The sequence below is a fragment of the Salmo salar genome, chromosome ssa16, assembly GCF_905237065.1.
Source record: "Salmo salar chromosome ssa16, Ssal_v3.1, whole genome shotgun sequence".
NCBI lineage: Eukaryota > Metazoa > Chordata > Actinopteri > Salmoniformes > Salmonidae > Salmo > Salmo salar.
Genome location: NC_059457.1, coordinates 31,086,830 through 31,104,448, shown reverse-complemented (window position 1 = coordinate 31,104,448; position 17,619 = coordinate 31,086,830). Strand labels below are relative to the sequence as shown.

The following is a 17,619-nucleotide window of genomic DNA, read 5'->3' as shown; positions in this document are numbered from 1 at the left end:
AATTGTGCGCCGTCTCATGGGTCTCCCGGTCACTGCCAGCTGTGAAACAGCCTGGGATCAAACCCGGGTCTTTCGTGACACCTCAAGCACTGTGATGCAGTGCCTTAGACTGCTGTGCCACTCAGGAGGCCGGTCGGAATTTTTAAATGTGTATTTTTCCATGTATAAACACACCCTATGTGTTTAAATAATATCAAATATATGCATTGAGCTTGTCTGATGCTTTAAGCTTATGGTTTGATGAAATAAGAAAAATGCCTCAAGAGGGCACCAGAGATATAGATAACCAGAATAATTAAATCTTAACCTAACCCAACTATTCTCATCTCGCTCCTGCTGGCTTTTGCATATTCTGCCATTACTCTCCTGAAGTTGCCGGTAATAGGCTACACGAGGAGTCGGCAACCTTCCTCATGTGGAATGCCAATTTATCTTACCATTTCTACCGATCTGTGTGCCAGTTATGGTTTTTATATACACATTTTCATATCTCAAAGTCACTGTCATGTGGTTAATCCAAATTCTATCCAAATCTAAATGAAAACGATACAAACATAAAAAGTAACTTCTATTGCAATTGCCAACAATGTAAAAATAGCCTACATAAAGCCAGAAAATAAAAACATTGCAGCCTGCAGGTAGAAAATATCATGATTAAAAACAAATACCCGATAAATCACATTGGCTACACATGGCCTGTCTGCAACGAACTTTAAACATTGTATAAACCATTAACTTGGGTCTGGCCCAAAGCTTGATTGAGCTAGCGAACTTGCAACATTGTATAAAATATTCTGGGCCCTCAGAGTACCTGCGCAAGTGAGCTCGGGACAGACACTGCTGTATGTTTTTGGCTCAAGGATTTAGAAGCAGTGCTTGACTTTGGCAGGAGCTCACCGGAGCGGAGAACCAGCACCTCAAAATGTTCTACTGTTTGAGCTCCTGTTCCTCTTATAGAATATTAGCTCAAAAGTATTGTGGAGATCCTGCACCTAAATATAAAACAGTACCAGCACCCAAAATGAGTACCGGAACCTATTTCAGTCCAAGTCAAGCACTCATGAGTAATCAGGTAGAACTATTTTATGACATTTCCACTGGATCAGAGCATGACATTTTTCCCTTTCACACTGAGTAGTTATCGAAAGGGAGAGGGCTGGAAAGATTTCTCAAATACATTGAGGAACTATTGTCATTCTCAATGGATGTAAAAACTGACTGTTTGCTTGCTGTTTGAGGTGAAGAAAACTCTACAGGTCATTAGCGGTGGTGCGTTAAGCCAATCAGAAATACTATCAGGTCCCCAAATGGGCACATTTCCACGCAGGCCTGGTATAGGCCTACTTCTATGCATGCACATCCTTACTCAACATTGGCAGGAGCGCTCCAAACAAAAGGCAATGACTAAATTAACATAACGCATGTAATGAAAAAAAACAAAACTTGATTCTCACAAGTATAACATTGTTTGCAAAGTGCACAACCTGTGTCCACTCCGACAATAACTGGAATAATAATACTGAATGCAAAAGCAGAAATTACCATAACCAAAGTAACAAACACTGTAGATTAGAAATTATATTAATTAACAGTAAATTTATTGACCATACAGCATTTATGGTGATATGGACTCAACAGAAGTCAGGGCATTCATACTTCTTGCGCTGCACGGAGCAGTGCAGAGTGGTAGTCAAGGAATTGAGATTGTGTTTTCTACAGGATGTAACACCCCCACGCAGCCCTCCGCATTGTTACAAAATAAGGGAGGTGCATGGCGATGCAGTACGGTGGCCGATTTGTATCTACAGTTAAAGTCAGAAGTTAACATACACCTTAGCCAGATACATTTAAACTCAGTTTTTCACAATTCCTGACATTTAATCAGAGTAACAATTCCCTGTCTTAGGTCAGTTAGGATCACCACTGTATTTTAAGAATGTGAAATGTCAGAATAATAGTAGAGAGAATGATTTATTTCAGCTTTTATTTCTTTCATCACATTCCCAGTGGGTCAGAAGTTGACATACACTCAATTAGTATTTGGTAGCATTGCCTTTAAATTGTTTAACTTGGGTCAAACGTTTCAGGTAGCCTTGCACAAGCTTCCCACAATAAGTTGGGTGATTTTTGGCCCATTCCTCCTGACAGAGCTGGTGTAACTGAGTCAGGGTTGTAAGCCTCCTTGCTCGCACACGCTTTTTCAGTTCTGCCCACAAATTTTCTATAGGATTGAGGTCAGGGCTTTGTGATGGCCACTCCAATACCTTGACTTTGTTGTCCTTAAGCCATTTTGCCACAACTTTGGAAGTATGCTTGGGGTCATTGTCCATTTGGAAGACCCATTTGCGACCAAGCTTTAACTTCCTGACTGATGTCTTGAGATGTTGCTTCAATATTCCACATAATTTCCCTCCCTCATGATGCCATCTATTTTGTGAAGTGCACCAGTCCTTCCTGTAGCAAAGCACCCACACAACATGATGCTGCCACCCCCGTGCTTCACTGTTGGGATGGTGTTCTTCGGCTTGCAAGCCTCCCCCCTTTTCCTCCAAACATAACTATGGTCATTATGGAAAAGTTATTTTTTTGTTTTATCAGACCAGAGGACATTTATCCAAAAAGTACGTTTTTTGGAAAAACCGTAGTCTGGCTTTTATATGGCGGTTTTGGAGCAGTGGCTTCTTCCTTGCTGAGCAGCCTTTCAGGTTATGTCGATATAGGACTCGTTTTACTGTGGATATAGATACTTTTGTACCCGTTTCCTCCAGCATCTTCACAAGGTCCTTTGCTGTTGTTCTGGGATTGATTTGCACTTTTCGCATCAAAGTACGTTCATCGCAAGGAGACAAAGCGTCTCCTTCCTGAGCGTTATGACGGCTGCGTGGTCCCATGGTGTTTACTATTGCGTACTATTGTTTGTACAGATGAACGTGGTACCTTTTTGGCGTTTGGAAATTGCTCCCAAGGATGAACCATACTTGTGGAGGTCTACAAATTTTTTCTGAGGTCTTGGCTGATTTCTTTTGATTTTCCCATGATGTCAAGATGTGTTTATTTTACACGTGTGAATTGGAAATGTGTTCTTAGCATATCCCAACTCCCCCTGAGGCACTTAACACTAATTGCTCCAGGGTTGATAATGGCTGACACTGGCCGTGACCCAGTGTCAGCCATTATCAACCCTGGAGCAATTAGTGTTAAGTGCCTTGCTTAAGGGCACATCAGACTTTTCACCTTGTCGGCTTGGGGATTTGAACTAGCGACCTAACGGTCTAACCACTATGCTTCCTGCCGCCCTACATAGTGGCAATTTTAAGGTAACAGAATGATGCTGAGACGCAGATTTTTCACATTAAAATGTATGCCAAACAAAAAAAACAATGTTTGCAAGTTAAAGAAACTATACAACTCCCTACTTTTAACAATTTCCACTGAAAACCATAATTTTGTTACCAAACTTTGCATCTGCACTGTTCTTCAAGCAAATGTGTTTTTGTAACAAAAAATATTGGGAAATTGATAAAAGTAGTCATTGTGCATAGAGTTGTATGGTTTGTTTAACTTTGCAATTGTTTCACATACATTTTAAAGTGAAAAATCAGTCTCAGCATCATTCTGTTACTGTGGAATTGCCCATTGGCATCAGAGAACATAGCACACTTAAAGCTGTCTGGACTCTGGATGTCAATACCTAGTTAATCTGTGTTTAAGCTTACACTTGTTCTGTTGTACTTCGATACATGAACACATCTAGCCTTTGTATGTGCAGCATAACCATGGGTGTACAAAGCATTGATATATATATATATATATATATATATATATACACAGAACAGAAATAAAAATGCAACAATTTAAAAGATTTTGCTGAGTTACAGTTCATGTTAGGAAATCAGTCAATTGAAATAAATAAATTAGGCCCTAATCTAATGAATTTCACATGACTGGGCAGGGGCGCAGTCGTGGGTGGGCATAGGCCTACCCACTTGGTAGCCAGACCCAGCCAATCAGAATGAGCTTTAAGGGCTTTATTACACATAAATTCTCTGGCAACAGCTCTGGTGGACATTCCTCACACTCCCTCAAAACTTGAGACCACTGCACATTTTAGAGTAGCCTTTAATTGTCCTCAGCACAAGGTGCACCTATGTAATGATCATACTGTTTAATGAGCTTCTTGATATGTCAGGTGGAAGTATTATCTTGGCAAAGGATATAATGCTCACTAACAAGGATGTAAACAAATTTGTGCACAGAATTTGAGAAATAAGCATTTTGTGCATATGGGACATTTCTGTGATCTTTTATTTCAGCTCATTAAACATGGGACCAGCACTTTACATGTTGCGTTTATATTTTTGTTCAGTGTATATTTGCTTGTGGTTTGTGCCTGCATCATAACTGTGCCCGGTCAGAGTGAGTCACCTAGTGCAGCTGCTCTATAATAGCATGCTCTTGCCACACAGAGTAATGATACACTGGAGAAATACACAGATGAAACAGAGACTGCTGAATCACACAGAAAATATACACTGCAGAGAAACAGAAAACATCTCTACACACCTAATGGTACTCATCCAGTAGATACCTTATAGTTAAGCCATATGACATGGCCTGTACTTCTATACATGACGATCATGTCATTATCATACAGTTCAAACTTCTCAAAATAATATTTGGATTACATTGTTGATCTCCGTCTCCTATTTACTGTGTTTTACTACCGGAATGAAGACAGTATTTTGAACTACACTCACAGCATAGATCATGTAAATTCATTATTTATCATTAATTTCTTTACTCCCCACAATTAGATATTGCTCATATAACATACTGCATTATCTAAACAATTAAGCCCAGTAAGAGAAACACTGTAAACAACTACACACAGAACAGTAATTAGGGTATCTGAGTGCAGGTTAGCTGCACAGGCTTTTATACAGCTGTCATACTTCATAGACATCACCACCACATAACTGTAATTCCTGCAGCTTCCTGTTCGTACCAGCTCAGGGAGCTTGACAGCAACACTGTGGTCTCTTCTTTTTTCTGTGAGTTCTGAATAATACTATTGGCTGCCTTATTGTCGCACAGTGTTCTGAAATAGACTGGGCTACCCTGCACTCTGTCGCTTCTGTGGGACCCATGACATTCTGAGCAGAGTATTCAATGTTCCCCCCAATGTCGCAGAACTAAAGGGTTTGTGCCAATGGAATAATAATAAAGAGATTAGTATTGTAATGACTGACAGTGAATCAACACCCCCCAAACCCATAACACTCAACAAGAGCCAAACACATCAACAAACACTAATTGTGTCCTTAATTAAAGTGGTTGATATGACTGTGTGCACACAAGCAATTATCCTGTGGGCAAGCTTGAGTGCATTTGAGTGTGTGTGTGTTTTTACTATCCTTGTGGGGACCAGAAGTCCTCACAAGGATAGTAAAACTAGGTAAATTCTGACAATTACTCATATTTTGCTGGTCCCCACAAGGAAAAAGGCTATTTTAGGCTGATGGGTTAGGTTACGGGTTAGAATTAGGGCAAATAGGACAGTGAATGAGAATCAATTGTTTGGTCCCCACAAGGATAGTAAAACAAAAGTGTGTATGTGTATGACAAAGAGAGAGCGATGACAATTGGCTGCATGTCCGACTTCAGGAACACAGCCAGGGCTATTCGCTGACCTTTTTTACAAGGACATGGCGCCTAAATTGAAAAATGTAGGCACACACAAAGAAATTTAGGAGCACAATAACAAATATTTGAGATAATAAAGCTAGAATCCTTCATATTTAGGCGCATATACGAGTAAAATTGTCGCACTGTAGAGCCCTGACAGTCACCCACAGGAAGTCATTAACTGCAGAGGTCCTGGTGGCGAGGAGAAAATGGCATGCTGGGAGAAGAATTACTGACTCATACAGCCAACAGAAACCAGGTGCATGACATTGGAACATCATTCTTCCTCCTACACAACCTCAGATTCATCTAAGCTCTGTTAGACGGTTTCCACTTGACCCTATTAAACACGGTACGTGTATACTATACCATAATAGGAGTATTGCTGAAGACATAGTTGGATTGATTTATCCACATACAAATCTCCAACAACACAGAAAGTCTATATACATAACCATGCAATGTTTTGTTGCATGATCAACAGGTCTCTGTTCCTAGTGGGCATCGCAGATTGAAGGGAAGCAGCATAGCTGGTCTTTATTCTACCCCGGCCACAAGCATAGCTATTTTCAGGATAGATGTACAAGACAAACAATATTTCCTCTGGGGGAGGACAACAACCTAGCAGTGCAGAAAGTGTTTGGGTACGTTCTGACACATTCTGCAGGGTTAAGGCATCAGCATGCTTCAGTTCGGCTGGCGACTAGCCGAAGTCGGCTGGGCGAACCAAATGAGTGTGCTAGCATACTCCCTTAAAAGACCTACTCTAGAAAACAAGAAAAAAGTGGCAATAGTAGTGTTTGCAAAACAAACAGAAACGTCACAAAATGTCATAATATATGCACAAACTCTTGCTTGGGAAGCATGCAGACACCTTTAGAGGGAAGCAGGGCCAGACAGGGAATCCTGAGATCTCTGGACAGGGCGATGGGTGCGAGACTACCACAACAACAAGCACGTGGATGACCAGGGTGAATTACAACAGATATACGTTATGTGCATTTCAAAATTTGTGCAAGACCAACACTGATGAGCACATGGTGTACACAGACAAGACAGAGATATTCCTCATATCCCAACATTACACCACTCTCATTCCTCCCCGGACCCATCGCTGCAAAACCACTACATGCTATCATGTTCACACAAAACAAACCGCTGAGGGTTCTTTTACTGCCCTACCAGCCTGGTCAGCCTCTTGTGTGTGAGTGTACAGACCACTGAGAGAAAAAGACTCCTAGTCTACTTCCTTCTGCATATCCTTTTCATCATAATTGTTTTTGTTGATCGAATCATCACCTAAATTAGGCCCCCTGATGGTGGTCGAGCCCTTGCACAAAGGGCAGATTGTGTGGCCCTGGCTGGGTACTTCCCACAAGACAGAGTTTGCAGAGAAGCGTTCCCACACTTTGTTACGACTGGGACTCCCACTTCCAGAGGTAGCGTGGGCCTGGGCTGGCCATTGTGTAACACATTGTTATACAATATCATCATAACATGGGTGAAGAACATTTTTGACTTTTTGATTATAGGACAAACTGTTAAATTAGGCCTAAACCCCTCTCAAGAGTGAGTCAGCCGCACATCAATGACTTCATCCATTTAGATTAGGGAAGTTTGTTATCATTGTCCTCCACATGATGATGGTTTTACATTAGGCTACTATAACACTGAATTGAAGGAGACCATTTATCAAGTGAATATTAGGTCTGTTAACTTCTATGTTTACAAGCAGAACCTTTACTATAAAACGGCTTCACTCCAAACTTGGGATGTGGTTGCCCATTTTATCCAGATGCTTTTTCTAGCTATTGAAAATGTCAAAATTTGCGGCTAGTGTAAGGCAGAGACAGGTTACATTCCCTTGCATGGATGTTAAAAAAAAGGTCAACAGAAGGATTAGATTGTAGGAGATTAACTATATAAGAGGGCTATCAGTAAGCAGCAGCAACGAATTAAAGGCAAAGAGAAAATTGGCGAAACAAAATGTTACACATGTAGCGTCAGAAGCGATGCACTTGTAGACTGACAGCTGATGCATTTTACATTTTAGTGTATTGGTGTATCCATAAACATATTAAACACATGATTGTCTACTGACGTGTATGTCAACCTGTTTCATAAAAAAGCCTGGATTATTCTCCCGCGGCTTGAGTTATTAATACCCGTGTTTACCAAGCATTTATCTCGCATTCATTTCAAATATCTAACAAAGCCCAGTTAACAGACAAGGCTCTCTTTGTCATCATAACGCTGAGCAACTATAAACCCTCTCCGTGTACCGTTGCACGCATCATTGGTCTATCACAGCTGCGTCACCCATGACAATCTGCTGGAGGATTCCACCGACACAAAATAGACCACAATTTCTTAGAAAATAACATTTGACTGTAAATAGCCAGGCCTCTAGTTTATATACAGTCCGTTGTGTGCTTAAATGGTCTCAAAATTGTGCTTCACATGACTTCTTGTAGCCAGGCTATGTAGAAGGCTTTGCAAAAATATCGTGTGAAAATAGAATTAAAGATAAACACTTCTTAAATACACACCGAAATGCCATACTTGGGACACAAGATTGAACTAAAAGATAAACACAAAGTCAACATACATGTCTGCCGCCAGGGTAGGTCGCCTTGTTAGTCACTCCAAATCGTTGAATCCGAATTTCAAATGAAAATGTCAAATCAATAAAAAGGAAACTAATTCCGCGAGTTCCTTCATCAGAAATAGGCAAATTATATAAATAAATTCAAAGAGACTTCTTCACGCGATGCTGTGACGCTCCCTTGTCATTTTCCCTCCAACGTCTCGATTGTCACTTTCTCCCTCTCCTGCAAGCAAAGCTGAAGGCTTGCTCCTTATCTCCGAAGGGGTGTGGACAAACCAATGAGGATGAAAAAGTCGTCCATAAGCAGACCTGGGTCCGTAACTTCTCAGGGGCTTTTTGGAAAAATTGCGAAAACAGGCAACAATATCATTCAAGGCGCCACAGTTTTGCGCCTTGTAGCCTACCAACTCCTGTTGAGTGCTCGAGAGTTTATCCTTGGGTGTAACCACAAACACAGACCGATACACTCACTCAACTAAGAGGTTCTGGGTATGGCAGCAATGTGCTGGTGAAAGAAAGGAGGGAAGGACACGTGGGATTTTCAGCAGTGTGCGCCTCTTGCGTCTTGTGAGTTGGAAAATAAACGTCTCCCATTTACCTCCTGCGCTTACCCAAATGGGCTTTGGCATGCAAACTGCACTTGGAAGTAGAGGTCTTCATGGGTCCACCCAATACCCGAGAACCGACCCGAGACTTAAGCTGGTCCAGGACAGGTCCAAAATTCAATTTTCCCTCAGGTCCAGGTCGGGTCCTGTTCGTTGTTATTTGATTGTTATCTGGTCTTGGGTCTATGTAACCACAGCTGATAGACCCGAATGGACCCACCACGGCTCTGAATAGCCTATAGCATATCTATTTTATGCTAATAAGCTGAATTTATTGACTTAGCCAACATATAAAGACCGATTCGTTAACCAGAAGCGCAACTTGGCTGATAAACATCATTTTTTGTCACTCGGGTCCAATCAGGTCTGGTCTAGACTTTAGGGTACAGGTCGGTTCAAGGTCTGGTTGTCGTCGGGTCCAATCAGGTCTGGTCTAGACTTTAGGGTACGGGTCGGTTCAAGGTCTGGTGGTCGTCGGGTCCAATCAGGTCTGGTCTAGACTTTAGGGTACGGGTCGGTTCAAGGTCTGGTCGGGTCCATTCGGGTTAGGGTCTGATTGGCCCCGGCTACTTGGAAATACACACAGTATATAAAGTTGTTGACAGGGAATGTGTAGTCTATGCACAAACTAAGGTCCCAGAAACTGATGCCATATCTTAAACTGGTCACATCTCCACAACAGGACCCTCAAGGTAAGGTCGGTAGATGTATTCTATTGCCCACATTTTCTTGACAGTTTATTTCTCACCATAATTTGCTCATATGCAGGAATAATTATAGACTGATGAAGCTGCACAGTCCTCTGAGTTGAAGTTACTAGGGAGAGAGAGTAAGCCTATGTGATATCTGGAGGAGAACTCCACTAGGGTGATCCTTCCTGTGGACCGGGGCATATGATAACTTTCATCTCCACCAAAAGCAGTTGCTAACAGCTACCATGATGACATTTTACATTTTAGACATTTAGCAGACACTCTTATCCAGAGCGAATTACAGTAGTGAGTGCATACATTTTGTACATACATTCCACATTTTTATTTTGTACAAAGATCTCTATCAGTCTGAGGATGATATTGCCCCAAGAGTCAGATGCTTCAGTGAAGAGAACATCATGTTATTCTGATGCTGACAGTATTTCTCTTCAAACACTCCATCCTCTGAAAAGTGTTGTGAAGGCTGTGTGATGGAACATTTTATTTTTGTGCTTTTCTAATAACCAATTTATTTGTTCATGCAAGTGACTGACTGAACGAATCCTCACTATCAGTATCTGCAATTTGGCAATACGCCCAGACCCTTGTTTTGAGAACGTAAAATATCTCAGTTTCAAGGTCTCAGCTTAGAGAAGAAGCCTCGTGAGGTATTGGTCTGTCACATGCATGACCCAGTATTGGTCGGTCAAATGAATGAAGCTAACCTTAATGATTAATTAATTATGCAGGATGAATAAGCTAAATCAGGCAAATATAAATTGTTGTCAGTATAAGAGATCTAACGGGACTGCCCCGTTGGAGCTCCTGATCGACATGTGTACTTGGTGCATTGAGTTGGTTGGAACCTCTCCAGCATGCTGATAGTAAAGAATGATTCATTTAAGATTGACTTTGAGTGTCCCTGTGCAGAATTTCCACGACAGCAGCCTGCTTTTCCTATCTTCTCTTTTCCTTGATGCTTGCACTTATTTTCAAATCAAATCTAGACTTCAAAGAAAACAACTAGCTCCATGTGCCTTTTGATATACTGCACTGTACACCGAATAGCCTGGTTTCCAGTACAGCCGTGTGCACATCAGAGAGATATGTAGTTCAGTAAGGCCGGTCTGAATGAATCGTCACTTTTCATTCATCTAGTAAACTAATATAATTCACATCACTTCCTATCTCACTTATCAGCATACAGTAGCAGGTATTGATATGGTAGCATTTACAATGTTACCTCATAAGCAGAGCAGGTATCTATGGTAGTGTCTACAATGTTACCTCGTCAGAATAGCAGGTATTTATAGAGTAGTGTTCTAATGTTACCTCATCAGTATAGCGTCACTGTCACGTCCTGACCATAGTAGGTTGTTATTTTCTATGGTAGAGTAGGACAGGGTGTGACGGGGTGTTTTGTCCGTTTTTGTATTTCTATGTTTAGTTTCTAGTTTTGTATTTCTAGGTTCGTTTTTGTTTGGCTTGACCTCCAATTAGAGGCAGCCGGTTGTCGTTGTCTCTAATTGGAGGCCATATTTAAGTTGATGTTTTTCCCACTGGTGTTTTGTGGGTGATTCTTTTGTGAGTAGTGTATGCCTGCTCTGCGTCACGGCTTTCTTGTTTTTTGTATTTCAAGTTTATGGTTTATTGCATTAGTTTCACGACTGAATAAAAGATGTGGAACTATGATCACGCTGCGTATTGGTCCGATCCTTCCGAAAGCCCTGACAGTCACATCTCTCCTCCTCCTTTACTATTAGCAAGCGTGAAAAATGTCATTCACCTATTAACTTCAGGATATTAGCATGGCAAACCAAGGCAATTCCTCCACAATTGCTGATTAACCTATGGGCTCACTCGTGCAATAATCACTTTCCTTAGCCATGAATCTAGGGGAGTATTAATACAGTACCAGTCCAAAGTTTGGACATACCTACTCATTCCTAGGCTTTTCTTTATTTTTTTTACTATTTTTTACATTGAAGAATAATAGTGAAGACATCAAAACTATGAAATAAGTATAAATAACACATATGGAATCATGTAGTAACCAAAAAAGTGTTAAAAAAATCGAAATATCTTTGAGATTCTTCAAAGTAGCCAACCTTTGCCTTGATGACAGCTTTGCACACGTTTCGCATTCTCTCATCCAGCTTCATGAGATAGTCACCTTGAATGCATTTCAATTAGCAGGTGTGCCTTGTTAAAAGTTAATTTATGGAATTTCTTTCCTTCTTAATGTGTTTGAGCCAATCAGTTGTGTTGTGACAAGGTAGGGGGGGTATACAGAAGATAGCCCTATTTGGTAAAAGACCAAGTCCATATTATGGCAGCTCAATATTATGACAGCTCAAATAAGCAAAGAGAAATGACAGTCCATCATGACTTTAAGACATGGTCAGTCAATATGGAGCATTTCAAGAATTCTGAAAGTTTCTTCAAGTGCAGTCGCAAAAACCATCAAGTGCTATGATGAAACTGGCACTCATGAAGACCACCACAGGAAAGGAAGACCCAGAGTTACCTCTGCTGCAGAGGATAAGTTCATTAGGGTTACCAGCCTCAGAAATTGCAGCCCAAATAAATGCTTCTCAGAGTTCAAGTAACAGACACATCTCAACATCAACTGTTCAGAGAAGACTGCATGAATCAGGCCTTCATTGTCTAATTGCTGCAAAGAAACCACTACTAAAGGACACCAATAAGTGGAAGCGATTTGCTTGGGCCAAGAAACATGAGCATTGGACATTAGACCGGTGGAAATCTGTCCTTGGGTCTGATGAGTCCAAATGTGAGATTTTTGGTTCCAACCGCCGTGTCTTTGTGAGACGCAGAGTAGGTGAACGGATGATCTCCTCATGTGTGGTTCCCACAGTGAAGCATGAAGGAGGAGGTGTGATGGTGTGGGGGTGCTTTGCTGTTGACACTGTCTGTGATTTATTTAGAATTCAAGGCACACTTAATTAACCAGCATGGCTACCACAGCATTCTGCAGCGATACGCCATCCCATCTGGTTTGCGCCTAGTGGGACTATCATTTGTTTCTCAACAGGACAATGACCCAACACACCTCCAGGCTGTGTAAGGGCTAATTGACCAAGAAGGAGAGTGATGGAGTGCTGCATCAGATGACCTGGCCTCCACAATCACCCGACCTCAACCCAATTGAGATGGTTTGGGTTGAGTTGGACCGTAGAGTGAAGGAAATGTAGCCAGCAAGTGCTCAGCATATGTGAGAACTCCTTCAAGACTGTTGGAAAAGCATTCCAAGTGAAGCTGGTTGAGTGTGCAAAGCTGTCATCAAGGCAAAGGGTGGCTACTTTAAAGAATCTCAAGAATAAAATATATTTATTTAACACTTTTTTTGTTACTACATGATTCTGTATGTTCTGTTATTTCACTGCCATAATGTGTTGGATCTTGTCTAGCTATCTTGTCTCAAGAGGATCACAATGGAAATAAGTCCCAGACTTTATTGTGTGTTATCCTCCATGATTTTATTCTTGTGCATGTACGGCTTTTAGGTTTTATGTGTGCTTGTTTTTTAAGATGGTAGAATTAATAAACTAAACATATGTGTTATTTCATAGGTTTGATGTCTTCACTATTATTCTACAATGTAAAAAATAGTAAAAATAAAGAAAAATCCTTGAATGAGTACGTGTGTCCAAACCTTTGACTGAAACTGTATGTCAACTCAAACCTTGTGTCTCCCACTTGGTGTTTTGCAGCAACAGTCTTCCAACGACCTTCCACCTCCCCACCACCACCAACTGAAGGCCCATCATCGGATCTCCATTCTCCCAGTGAGGGGGTTCGATACCAGCTGCCCAGCATCTGAGGAGCATTCCTCTGAGACGAGGCCTACGCCTACCCCAAACTATTCAATAAAATTCCATATTGTATTCTGTCTCTGTTGTTATTCAGTTAAGCCTGCAATCAGTTTATTAAACTGATTGCAGAACACTAGTTGAACCAAGATGCTAACAGCACACTCAGTGAAAGCATAGGAAAAGTTTGAGTGTGAAATAATTCGGTCCAGGGAAGAGATTTCTCAGAGCCTGCATCTCCTCCTACTCTTCACACACACACACACAATTATCAGAGTAAGTGTATATGACAGTGACAAAAGCCCCCGACCCCTCAAAGACTGCGCTCTCCCAAAAGAGATGAATGACTCCTCTCACAGGCCTGGGTAGTTAACCTGGCAACCCTGGGTGATGTCATGCATTTGGAAAGTGAGTCTGCATGGCCCTCTCCGTGTGTGATATAGGCCAAGACTGGAAAGAGAGATCAATAGAGGTCTGCCATTCACCACAATGCCCTGCCACCCCTCCACACTCCCTGCACCCTCTATTGAAACCCACCAGCCCATTATCCAGTTATCTGAATTCTTCTGTCGCCTTCAATCACCACCACGACCCCTCCAACCCACATCACCCCCCATTTAATCCACCTCAGTGCAATCCCAGCAAACCTATTTTATGTCCAAGGGATTGGACAGGAGGACATAATGCAGTGCTGACAATTATTCAGGCAATGTAATGAGATCATGGAGTATTCTGCTGCCTGAGCTAATCTGGTTTTAATAGCCTGTGTGGTTTATTTTGGGTTAAAATGTTACAAATTCTTTTAAGTTAGATATAGTATGATATGAAGTTTTTTGAGTCCAAGCCAAGGACAGTATGTTCAGTCTTAATATGTGGATTAATTTAATATAAGGATTTGTGAATTTGACATATGCTTTGGTATGTTTTAGTTCCGAATGACATTTTCAAATAGACATGATAAAAGTACATTGTATTTATATTGAACATGGTGAGTAACTGAATGAATGGGTTTCTGAATGAATGATTCAAGTAAAAGGACAGGAGTATGGATGGGGAACATAAAGGAAAATGTTAATTCATAAATATCTAATATCTTTATCTATCTCTCTCTCTTCCTCCCTCTTTTTGAGTGAAACCACGATGATGTGTTCATTGTGTCCTCCACAAGGGAGCAACCACAGACTCACTCTAAAAAAAAAAACACCCTGTAAAACTAGACTCTGTGACTGTCTGGGCATCATGTTGACAGGTCTTCCAGGCTCCCTTACTGCTGTCTGAACCCCTGAACCCCATGTGCAGCCCTGTCTCTGGATCCTGGGGGAGGTGCAGCCCACTCCGGGTTCCAGGGCTAGAGGGACTCTTTGATCACCATTTTCTGCTCATCCCTGGCTCCCACCCACACCCCCTTCTCTCTCTCTCTCTAGGGTCTCAGTTTAAGTGGTCTGCTATGCCTCCCATGCCGCTGAGTGAAAGACGTGCCCTAGTTTCTATTCCACAGGGCCACATGCCTTTTTCTAATCTGGTTGGGCGTGTCAGAGAAAAGCCATGAATCTGAATGTATTTATAAACATGCAAGGCACTCTCTTTCCTACTATCCGACTTGTGTATTTTCTGTCTCTCTCTCTCTCCCTCTCATTTTCCCTCCTCCTTTCTCCTTGTTTCATTTCCTGCCTGGAGAAACAGAGAGAGGAGAAGGAATTAGCATGGCTGAGAGAGAAGTCTGTAGATATGTTACATAAAAAGTCAACGGAGAATAAGCAGAAAGATAAATCCACGAAGTGCTCTGAGAAAGAGAGCTCAGAGTTATTATGTAAGCCGTCCATTTGTATACAGAGACCTTTGAAATGAAGGCCATTTGGAATAACAGAATGTCCACGCAAACGCCCACCAAAACATGGTGATAAACATGAGAAAACAGGCATACTTTGCTACATGCACTATATGCCACCTGTTTGCTCCATCTGTTCATAATAAACACACACACACACACACACACACACACACACACACACACACACACACACACACACACACACACACACACACACACACACACACACACAACGTCCCTCTCTATATGCCCTCTATATCCCACTGATTTGTTGGCTCAGTTGGGAGCTGTGTGTTAGGGACCCTCCCTGAGGCATGGGGCTCCCTATTTGGGCCAAGCAGTCCTAGGGCCCTTATTCCAGGACTGGAGGAGAATGGGCATGTAGTCTCAGAGAATACTCGCTCATGAGAGGACAGACAGGAGAGGACAGGTGTCTGAAGGAATTAAAATGCACACTCTACCCCCACATTGTCATATTCTCAGTGGGAACCAACATTTGACCTTCTGGAAAATCTTGGAGACTCATCTGCTTCTGTTTGGCTCTGGCTGTGCGTGATTCTCTAGTGCACACGTTACATAAGTGTACCGTAATCATATCAAGGAGAATAGACTTGTGGAGAATTAACCATCCTGAGAGTCTGCTCTGCCAATGGCAATGTCCTGACCCTAGGAGTCTAAACTGGACTGGGTGTGCAGATAGAGGAGGAGGAGAAAGACAGGAGGAAAAGGAGGACAACAACATTAAAGAAGAGGAGGAGGAGGAGGAATAGGCTTCATCACTCTCTCACTCTCTCCTCTGTGAATAATTCAGGATGTCTAATGAATAACGGAGTCTCTCCTAACTGAAACCGGCCAGAACACCATGCAGGGCTCTACAGACCCTGTGATAAATAGCTGCTGTGGTTACAGATTATGGGTGTTTCATATATTTTATGCTGAGGTAGGCTCTCTCTCAATTATTAATCACCACACTAATATGATTAACAGACAAATGAACTCAATTTGTACACATAGTACAAGTCAAAAGTTTGGACACACCTACTCATTCCAAGGTTTTCTTTATTTTACTATTTTCTACATTGTAGAATAATAGTGAAGACATCAAAACTATGAAATAACACATATGGAATCAAGTAGTAACCAAAAAAGTGATAAACAATCAAAATATATTTTATATTTGAGATTCTTCAATGTAGCCATGCCTTGATAACAGCTCTGCACACTCCTGGCATTCTCTCAACCAGCTTCATGAGGTAGTCACCTGGAACACATTTCAATTAACAGGGGTGCCTTGTTAAAAGTTAATTTGTGGAATTTCTTTCCTTCTTAATGAGTTTGAGCCAATCAGTTGTGTTGTGACAAGGTAGGACTGGTATACAGAAGATAGCCCTATTTGAGACCAAGTCCATATTATGGCAAGAACAGCTCAAATAAACAAAGAGAAACGACAGTCCGTCATGACTTTAAGACATGAAGGTCAGTCAATATGGAACATTTCAAGTACTTTGAAAGTTTCTTCAAGTGCAGTCGCAAAAACCATCAAGCGCTATGATGAAACTGGCTCTCATGAGGACCGCCACAGGAAAGGAAGATCCAGAGTTACCTCTGCTGCAGAGTATAAGTTCATTAGAGTTATTGTCACATGTTCTGTTTTATTTGAGTGTTGTTTCCTTAGGTTACCGCTGGAAGGCACCCTTACTTTGTTTTCTAGTTTCCAGGTTACCCTGATTTATTTCTTATTGGTTTTATCTGTGTTTAATGACCTTCTCTGTTCACCTGAATGCCTGGTTATTTAGGTTTCTCAGTTGGCCTGTATCGTTGCTTTGGTCTCATGTTTTGTTAGTGTGCTCTTGTGCTGTTGCCTTGTTCTGGATTTATCCCTACCTCTGCTTGCTGTGTTTCTCTGCGCCTGGGTTCGAGTTCGTACAAGCAATATTGTCACAGTTACCAGCCTCAGAAATTGCAGCCCAAATAAATGCTTCTCAGAGTTCAAGTAACATACACATCTCAACATCAACTGTTCAGAGGAGACTGCTTGAATCAGGCCTTCGTGGTTGAATTGCTGCAAAGAAACCACTTTTAAAGGACACCAATAAGTGGAAGAGACTTGCTTGCGCCAAGAAACACGAGCAATGAACACTAGACTGGTGGAAATCTGTCCTTTGGTCTGATGAGTCCAAATTTGAGATTTTTGGTTCCAACTGCCGTGTCTTTGTGAGACGCAGAGTAGGTGAACGGATGATCTTAGCATGTGTGCTTCCCACCGTGAAGCATGAAGAGGAGGTGGGATAGTGGAAGGTGCATTGCTGGTGACACTGTCTGTGATTTATTTAGAATCCAAGGCACACTTAACCAGCATGGCTGC

The 17,619-nt window shown here is 41.6% G+C and overlaps 1 protein-coding gene across 4 annotated transcripts in view; it reads right to left on the bottom strand.

Annotated features, from left to right (window-relative positions):
* ripor1 (RHO family interacting cell polarization regulator 1) overlaps positions 1-17,619 on the bottom strand; it is a 134,692-nt gene that overhangs the window by 70,370 nt on the left and 46,703 nt on the right. For 2 of the 4 annotated variants that reach the window (XM_014149061.2, XM_014149064.2), the window contains exon 1: positions 8,294-8,802. The exons of the other annotated variants lie outside the window; for them this stretch is intronic. The gene's annotated coding sequence lies outside the window, so the exon portion shown is untranslated. Of the gene's footprint in view, positions 1-8,293; positions 8,803-17,619 lie in introns of those variants that run through there. 4 annotated transcript variants of the gene reach the window in all.